This window comes from Filicampus tigris, chromosome 1 (genome assembly GCF_054856515.1).
Source record: "Filicampus tigris isolate MCC_2025a chromosome 1, RoL_Ftig_1.0, whole genome shotgun sequence".
Taxonomy (NCBI): Eukaryota; Metazoa; Chordata; class Actinopteri; order Syngnathiformes; family Syngnathidae; genus Filicampus; species Filicampus tigris.
This window is the reverse complement of record NC_141217.1, coordinates 37,537,856-37,547,014: the sequence shown is the minus strand read 5'-3', so window position 1 is coordinate 37,547,014 and position 9,159 is coordinate 37,537,856. Positions and strand designations below refer to the sequence as shown.

Below are 9,159 nucleotides of genomic sequence, written 5' to 3'. Positions count from 1 at the left end.
TTTTTGAAATTATACTGCTTGGAAATAAATTCACTTAACTGAGGAAGAAAGTCAATTAGGACCCTGAGATATTAGACGCAGCCTTTGCTCTAAATGTATGAAACCTTATAGTTAAAGTTTGTGTTTCATTGCTCATAAAGTATTGCAATACTTTAAAACGTATCTTGGAACGTTTTGACCCTTTTCCTTTCAACTCTGCAGACTCAACATTGTTTTAGTGTTTTACTGTGTTTATTGTTTTTCGGTTATTAATTTCTTGTTTTCACTGTCTGTTTTTATAAGCCTGATTTTGACTTTACGTACAGCACTTGGCATGCAGCTGTGATTGCTTTTAAAGTGCTCTATAAATAAAGCAGAATTGTGCAGATGTACTGTACACAGGCTGATGTTTGTGTGTAGGCCTCAGACAATGTGCCCGTGTGTGCCTGTATGTTTGCGTGTGTGTGTGTGTGTGTCGGTGGTTGTGGGTGTGTGTGAGTGTGTGTGTGTGTGTGTGTGTGTGTGTGTGATGCTCTACCCCGGAACTGTAGTTGAATAAATGATGTATTTTGATTCCACTCCTGCTCTGATTGTTTGTGCTCTAAATAAAACGCCTGAAGGACAAACTCGGTCACTTCCAACTTCTTCATCTCTGCATGTTTGTGTATTTGTCCGGGACTAATTACAAATCTGCTACTGCTGAACTTCTAAGTGCTTCTTAATGCCAGCTGTCATGACCTCTGAACCCATTAAGTGTGCCTTTCACATGACCCACGCAAGCTGAGGAGCCTCCGCTGATTTCCATAAACCATTAGTTGCATCAATGTGGGCCTGTATGATGCAAATGAAAGTTGGCATTGTTGCAGTGAAAAATAATCTTGCCTTTTTCATCCCTAAAGGGGGGCGGGTGGTGGTGGTGGTGGGGGGGGGGGGGGTTCGAAGGTCCCCACGAGTTGAGCACAGACCTCATCCGTGTTGCTTGACCCTGCTCGAGTTTCTCCAAGTTCCCCGCAGCTTGCAGAGTGTTGATGACACACAAGTCCAGCTATTGGCGGAGACTGGAGCGAGTGGGTGTGGGGGGCACGTCATCTTCATCCATCCTGGGAGAAAATGTCCCCTTTCCTCGGCCACGCGTGACTGCGTGCACGAGAGGCCGGCCACGAGGTCCAATGATTATGCAGGGCAGAGCTGACAATGACTTCCTATCTGGAGTGGACGGCCAGAGTGGATCGGCTCCAGCCCCAGCCAGAGAGGTCACAGCGCGGGTCCACGGCGGAGAGACTCGCCCCGAACTCTGCAGCGTGGGAAGGGGCCGCGTTCCTCGTTCAGCAACCTCCTCCGTTCTTCAACTGTCTCACGCGGCTTGGATCGGCGCACCGCCTCTCCTCCGCCGTGCGATAGTCTCAGGGGGGCTCTTCGACCACACATATCTGCCCCCCAGCTCGTGGCGTGTCCCCCGATCGTGCCGGGCGCAGGGCCTGGAGGACGCACGTCAAGATGCACCGTGACGCCACAACGACATTGTGATTTTACGGACGTTGAAAGTGTCTGACGAGCGAGCCCGTGAGAAGTTTGCGGAGGCAGACGCGGAGCGTGTACGTGTAGGGGGACGTGCATGGCAGGAGAAAAACTTTGGAGTGGATCAAAGTGCGGGTAAGTTGTCGCTGAGACGAGTTTGAGTGTGAGGCGCATTCGCTGGCTTGAAAAAGCAATACAATCAAAATGTGCTCGAAACTTTGACTTAAAGAGTAGTTGACGTGTGTAGTGACGTGCATGTCTTTGTCGTCGTCACTCGCCAGCCACTTGATTAGGTACACGTGCAATTGTATATAACCCAGCAAGCAATTTGGTTGTGTAAACTTGCATGATCTTATGACATGCTCCATAAAAGATGATCACTTAATTGCTGACTTGATCCCCTACATGAAAAATTGTTGTTCACCAAATGAAGTCTCTGATGCAAAACAAAATAGCAACTTTAGTAAGTTCAAGTTGCACGAAAATATTTCTATTTTCACAGACTTAACTGATTCTATCCCAATGGCATATTTATATGTCATTTCACAAAGGGTCTGAAAAAGTCTGGTACTGAATTATATTTGGCACGAAATAAATGAATGAAAAAAAAAAAGTGGAATCACTTCATTTGGTGCACCACTCACCAATGCCTGCCAAGAGTTGCATTACCGAAAAAAGAAAAATCTGCTCCAAAAACAAAAATGAAATCAGTTTTGAATGAGTTAAGTATTAATTGTACAACATGATTTTGTTGTTTGGAGTGGTGTAAATGTGGTGTAAATATTCAATTCATGAGAAATGTTTCCAGTATCAAATTAATGATTTTATTACTTTGCTTTACATGAACGCTTCCCAAATACTAGCAGCTGCACCATTACTCAATAATAAACATTGTATATATATTAATATAGTTCATGAAGATAATATCATAATTTTAACATCTTATAAACAGATTATGAAGGTTCATAGAAGTGAACTGTGGGTCAAGTTTCTCCCTTTTCAACACTCGCAGACACATCTAAAAGTTAGCATGGCAGTCGTGTGTTTGTTTTATGTGACTGAGCAACATCTTGACTCCAACTGCTCTTCCATGAAAGAGGAATGCACTACAGTAGGAGGCCATCTTAAGTATATTCAAGACAGAACGTGATCAATTCTTTGCCCCGGCTCTCTCTCATTAGCCTTTGAATAATGCATCAAGCCACAGAAAGTTGAGTAAAAGTTAAGTCGGAGTGCTCCCCGGGTATTGATTGCTTGTCTGTTTGTACTGAAAGCCTTTGCGTATTGATTTCAGTTTGCAGCACCTTTTACACGTGTCCACCTTTTTAACATCATTGCTGTCACAGATCATCATTCTCCTCGCCGATCAATCCTGGGCACAGAGCCACAACAAGAATACATATTCCGTGCATGCTTTAAAAGTAGCACCCATGTAAAAAATAAAATAAAATAAACATGCTCATCAAGCCCTCATTTGATTGGACTTCCCATGCCTCAATCAAATTCCTCACTTGATCAGTATTGTCAGGTGAGTGACTGGATGCTATCATCTCATAAATATGATATGGGAGAGCAATGGCGGCCCCGTCTTTTTTTGTCACAACACAGTTGTAGTCAAAAGCAGTTGCGAGTCAAGAGCTGCCATTTCAGGCTCAGTGACGCCACCGTGACAGACAGCACGGCGCCAAGCAGACGGACGAGATGCCAAAAGTCAACTAACAAGGACACTCAGTCCAGTGCCGAGCTCCTCGAAGGCCCCGCACCGCCACCTTTTGCAGATGCACTCCGTCTAACCCCCAGAAAGGCTCTCATTTGAATATCTGCAACATGAATTCAATTTCAAACCAACAATAAGAAGACTGAAACGTGACATCTGAAGAAGGATGAAGACGGTTGATTTTCGTTCCGTCCCTCCCCAGTCAAAGCAATCATAAAATGTCGTCTTTACTAGTTTCCTTTGCCAACTGGCTTGGAGAAATTTGACTCGGGTCGCCGAACCGCTCCTGCCCGTCAAATATTGCTACCAAAAGTAGGGTATAACCCTTCTCGCAAAATGACTCGTGCTAAAAACCTAATCAAGTAAAGAAAACATCGCAGTGTCACAAGCGCCGTGCGACAATGGAGGTTTTGCCTCCCAAAAATATGTGCATTGGTAATATTTGCTCGTTTGCCGATGCAGCGCTTGACCGCCGTCTTCTGTGATGCGCAAGCTGTATGAGGCAACACATGGCTCGCCGTGAAGCGGACCAAAAGTCAGAAGTGGGCGCACTCCTCGGGCTCGGGCCGCCGCTAACCTCCTTGCGACCATGATGAGGACTCGCTCATTAGCGCCAACTTGGAAAAGGGTCAGCAGTGGCTTTTCTTGAGGAGGTTGTGTTGATTTTGGCGCGGCGCGGCACGGCAGGGCAGGGCAGACGTGCCGTAACCTGATCTCCAATATAGCAGCTCCCCGTGCGTCATTCTTCAATTATGCTCTGACAGCAGCTGAATTACTGTGGGCCGCATGCCCAGATGACTGAGGCAACGCGCATCGATCCGTCCTTTTTGCTTCTGGACTGGCTACGGCTGGCTGAGGCCTCGGCGTCCCCTGCGCTTGGCTGGCTCTTTTCAAGCAAACCGCTCATTGCTCAAACATTTAGCTTGATTCTTTTTTTGCCGTCTGGCCGGCATCACTTCTATTATCTTTGCAGCCATTCATCAGCAGGGGTGCGTGATTTGCACTCCTGGAAGCTGAAGTTCTTAATTACGCGCAGCTCCTTCCCAGGATTGGTTCTTCATAGTCGCTGCCCTCTAATTCTCCAACTCACTTACCTTGACATTCATTTTCTTAAAACCCAGACGTCGACATTTATCCTAGAAGCGACCTTTCCGTCTGCTATGCTTTTCCAAGTGGCTCGAGGCCTGTTAACCTTCCCGGCGATGAATCGTGGCGCGAGGCGTCGCACGACGCCTGGCACGCCGACGGCAAATTTTCTCACCGGCCAAACGGCGAGCACAAAAAAAAAAGCAAGATTGAGCTGCGCTTGCTGTCATTCATTGCAATAAGCAGCACAAGATGATACTTTCATGCCTAACCCAGAAACCTCAGCGGGAAGAGAATGGAGACATTTGTCATCAGCGCAGCATTGGCGAGGAAGTGCAAACTGTTCAAGTGTGATTGACACACTAAGGCCTTGAAGCACACGAGCAAGAATTCTGATGAATACATCTGTGAAAAGCTGCAAAGTTGCCTTAAATCAGCAAACAGCTGTGAGTCCACAGCTGCACATTCCTCAAGTCAGCAAAGCCGTGCGGGAGCCATTTTGTGGCTGCAGCACCTGTGGCACTTCCCGCCGCCGATGTGTTGAAAGGCCTCCCAGTCTGAGGGCGCCATGAGCATCCGCTACCTCTTGTGACGCTCCTTTGCCGAGACGAGGCTTGTAGATAAAACACAAATTGTCCAGCCGCCTGCTTACAACAGCAAAAGATTTGCTACACGCCCGCAGGCCGCTGCTAAACTTAGCAAGATTCGTCTCTATTATGCAGACAGAAAAACAGCTCCTGGATGAACACTACAACCGATTGTCTCGGGCAACATTTGATGAAAGCATTTTCTTGGCGCCGATGAGGATGTTATTTCTTTTCCTTGTTGTATAAAACAAGCCTGTGAAAATTCATTAGTCGTGCTCATTATCACAACATGCAGCACCTCATAAAATTGTGCTCAATTTTCTTGCTTGCTTAGTTGACAAGAGCTTTTTATTACCTTTTAATACGTTTTCAAGAACCTCTGACTTGTACACAGTAAATTTTGGAGAGTGACTATTTTTTGGTGGCGGCCAAATTCGAGAGTAAAATATTCTGCGTAGAATTGTCAGAGTAAATTTTACACTGAATAGTTTAATTATGTAATTATATTTAATTATTCAGCGTCAAATTCTCAGAGTAAATTTTACACTGAATATTTTAATTATTTAATTATATTTAATTATTCAGCGTCAAATTCTCAGAGTAGATTTTACGCAGAATATTTTACTCTCAAATTTTACTCTGCTTACTGTCACCAAATATCATCTTTTTAAGGTAAAATGTACTGTACGAAATTGACTGTGTATTGTGTTGTCAAGTTAAATGTTATGTTTGGCTACAACTTTGGCTCCATTCAATTTATTCCTATGATCCGAATTTCCCAACCTTTAAGGGGCCAAGGCAGTCATTTTACATGAGAAAAATCTCATGACCCCCCCCCCCCCAATTGAATTAAAATGCCGAATGAATTGATGAGCTGCTTTCAATTTGCACTCCGAGCGCGATGTGGGCCTGTTTAATTGAACACAAAGCTGATAGACTCACATGAAGCCTGCCTGGAACTCTCTCTGTTATATGAATGGCTTCAAGCTTTTTGGCCTTGAACATTTTAAGTTGGGCAGTTCAACAAAATAGTTGAAGTTATTCTCATGTGAAAAGTGGCTTTCCCGCATTTCCAACAAAAGAAATACAAGTTTATTGAACTTACTGTCCCTTGTATTTTGCCTCAAGTCAAACAACTCCGTAAATTGTTTTGAAGCAAACAAATTGCTTGCTTTGTTGTGTGCTAACTAACATTGTTGCCATAATGGTCAATGATTTATATTTCAAAGATGTTCCAACTTAAATGACCGTTTTAGCCCCACAGTTGTGTGTGTGTGTGTGTGTGTGTGTGTGTGTGGGTGTGTGTGTGTGGGGGGGGGGGGTGCGTGCGTGCGTGTGTGTTTTTCAGTTTATTCTCCACTGGCATCGAGTTGAAAAAAAATTGTAATTAATGGAAAAATTATTGTCAGATAAAAGAAGTGAAACTGGTTAATTTCCCATGACACCCCTGCTGATCTGTTAAAGCACAATGTTGTTTGGGAATCACTATGTTGTTCTTGCTTGAACACAAGAAAAACATTTTCATACATTTTTAATCTGAAATGAGACTCGATTCAGCATTACGTGCTTGCCTCATAACCGTCTTTTTTTGGTCTCTCGTCTGCAGTCAGGACTCACATGACCATCAGCGTCACTATGGATCCACTTCCGGGGTCACCAGCCCGACACGAGGACGGAGTTGGAGAAAGGAAGGGGGTCCACCTCAACAAGTCGCTCCAGAGAGGCCGGGAACCTGAATCAAAGACACACGCGTTTCAAATTTGGTTCCCGAACCCCAAGCAGGAAAACCCATAAGAAGTCTTGTCCACGACCCCCACACACACCCACACCCCACTCACTCCAACGCACGTGGAACCCTGAACTGCAGGACGTGCATCGATTGCAAGATTTGATATAATTGCTTATTGATGCGCAGAAGGCATTCTTATAGATTTTGTCATCGTGCACGGCTTCATATGCATGTGCGGCTCTCATTTGAATGTGAATCTAAGTGTGATCAACACAATGTGAAGGACTATTCCAAATGATGCTCACAGAAACCACACGCGGTGATTATTTCTTTCATTTATCAATAATATGTTCATCTGACATCTGCACGCTGCTTTTAAAATAACGTATGGTAAAAAAAACTTTAAATGAATTGCCATGTGAACGGAAAAGTGCCCCTTTCTGCCCCCGCCTCTCCCTCTCTTTCTCTCTCTCGCGAAAAATCAAGTCCGACAAAAGAAAAAAAAAGTGACACCGTTGACTTTGAATTCCTTTACATTTCTCCTCGTAGTATTTGCGCATATTTCACGGATTATAAAAGGCCGTCACGTGACAATGAATTCATTTAAGTAAAAGCCGTGCTCCATCGTTTTGAGGTCCTAATAATTAATAAAGGCGCATTTACGCGCACGTGTAAGTGCACGTTAATGTTGTGTCAAAAGACGTCGAGGGGGACTTTGTGCGTGTCTTTATTGCGCCTCCTAGTGCGGCACAAAATGAGACTTGGAAGACAATAACAGGCTGTCCGGGCTGCTTTGCACATCCACCAATAAAGCGCAAAGTGTATTCCTCCCAGATTTACATCTCATAGAGAACAAATGATCGTCAACTCGCGGCCCTTAAACGCCGTCGCGTTGGCGCCAAATGCAATGCGCTTCTATCATGTTCATGTCTATTTTAATATCGCGAAATGGCCCATCAGCCGCTTTCGCTGAACGGAATGGAGTGTTTTGTTTTTAGCTGCGACGCGGCGGCGTTTCTAAACAGCATCGGTGATGACAAAACCGTCGCTTGCAAATCAAATCTTCCGTTTGCACGTGCAGGACAAATGCGTGCGCGCAAGCGTGCCGACCAGTCCAGGCCACTTGAATGCATGCAGCTAAACCAGAGTTCACCTTTAACCTCCTGACCCGCGCCCAGCCTCGGGACAACGATGACCCGGTCACCGGCAAAGACGCGCTAGCCTATTTCTTCTTGGGGCTGAGCTCAACGGCTGAGCTCGTTCCCTTTGCTTTTGCTCTCTGAGTCCACGCACCCGCGCGCGCGCTAATATTTCACCCCGCTGCCAAAAAGGGAGACCCGGACGGCCATGTGATGATGGCTCATATGATAATTTCCTATAGCAGGACGGATCACTTGCAGCTAACCTCCTTTTTGGCTTCATCTCTTATTTTGATCAACCGAAAAATATGATGTCTGACTTTATTACCTGCGGATGAAAGTGCCAATAGGTTCGGGGAGGCCGGACCCACTTGGAATAGCAACACTGACAAATGTAACTTACGTATAGAATGTTTTATAATATTGACTAGGATTCGCCATGCAGCAGCAACAGTAAACACGAGGAGCATCTATTCATTTTATGTTCGCTGTTCATGTGCACTCCCTGGACACTTCATTAGGTACACAGGCAGAATACACGAGAGCTGAAACATTTGTTGTAAAATATGTATTCGCTTTTTTGGACATGGTTTAGCGTTGCGGTTGTGCATCAAGTGTTCCCCTTTGTGAACTTTATATCAATAATTGCACAAGTGGCAAAATCTTTGAAATGATATGTTATCACAAATAATAAACGTGATTAAAGGGAATGGTGGTAAGCAAAAGTCAACATTGTTATCTTTGTCAACGTAGAATTTCTGATACAGAATTTATATAAGGCTGCATATTGTATGACTGCAAGTGTGCCTAATTTTGTGGATTTTGTAGTTATATATATATATATATATATATATATATATATATATATATATATATATATATATATATATATATATATATATATATATATATATATATATATATATATATATATATATATATATAATGGGTTTTTAGGCAAAATTAGCATTCTCATTGTTCGAAAGCGAGTCACGAGACCGTTAGAAGCGCTGGGAACGAAGCAGTCGACCTTATTTCAAGAGTTGCTGCTAAACAAAGAGTGTTTTCGTAGTTTGTGAGTGATAAAAGTGAGATGAAAGTGAAAAGAGGAGTTGTGGTGAACTATCACTTTCATTTCATTGTGTGGCAGCCGTAGCACTTAAATTGATGAAGCGCATTGTTTGCTCAGACCTGACATTTACTTCCAACGCATTTGAGTGTGACGTCGCTCTGATGAATTTTTGCACTTGTGTAATTTGTGTGTGTGAAGATGGATGCCCAGCCCACGAGACTGACAGCTCTGCTCTCACACACACAGGCGCGCGCACACGCAAGTACGCGCACACAACACACGCACACACGAGGAAAGGTGCACGGATGAAAGGGAAAGTCAAATTAAAATAG

The 9,159-nt window shown here is 44.2% G+C and overlaps 2 long non-coding RNA genes across 2 annotated transcripts in view; one reads left to right on the top strand and one right to left on the bottom strand.

Moving 5' to 3' along the window:
• Window positions 1-783: 783 nt before the first annotated feature.
• LOC147153948 (uncharacterized) lies at window positions 784-8,480 on the top strand. The gene is made up of 2 exons (XR_015088640.1): window positions 784-1,632; window positions 6,494-8,480. It is a non-coding gene; the product is annotated as an uncharacterized LOC147153948 (long non-coding RNA).
• LOC147153947 (uncharacterized) overlaps window positions 6,470-9,159 on the bottom strand; it is a 33,601-nt gene continuing 30,911 nt past the window's right edge. The window contains exon 3 of the long non-coding RNA XR_015088635.1: window positions 6,470-6,619. This is a non-coding gene — a long non-coding RNA (uncharacterized LOC147153947). The remainder of the gene's footprint in view (window positions 6,620-9,159) is intronic.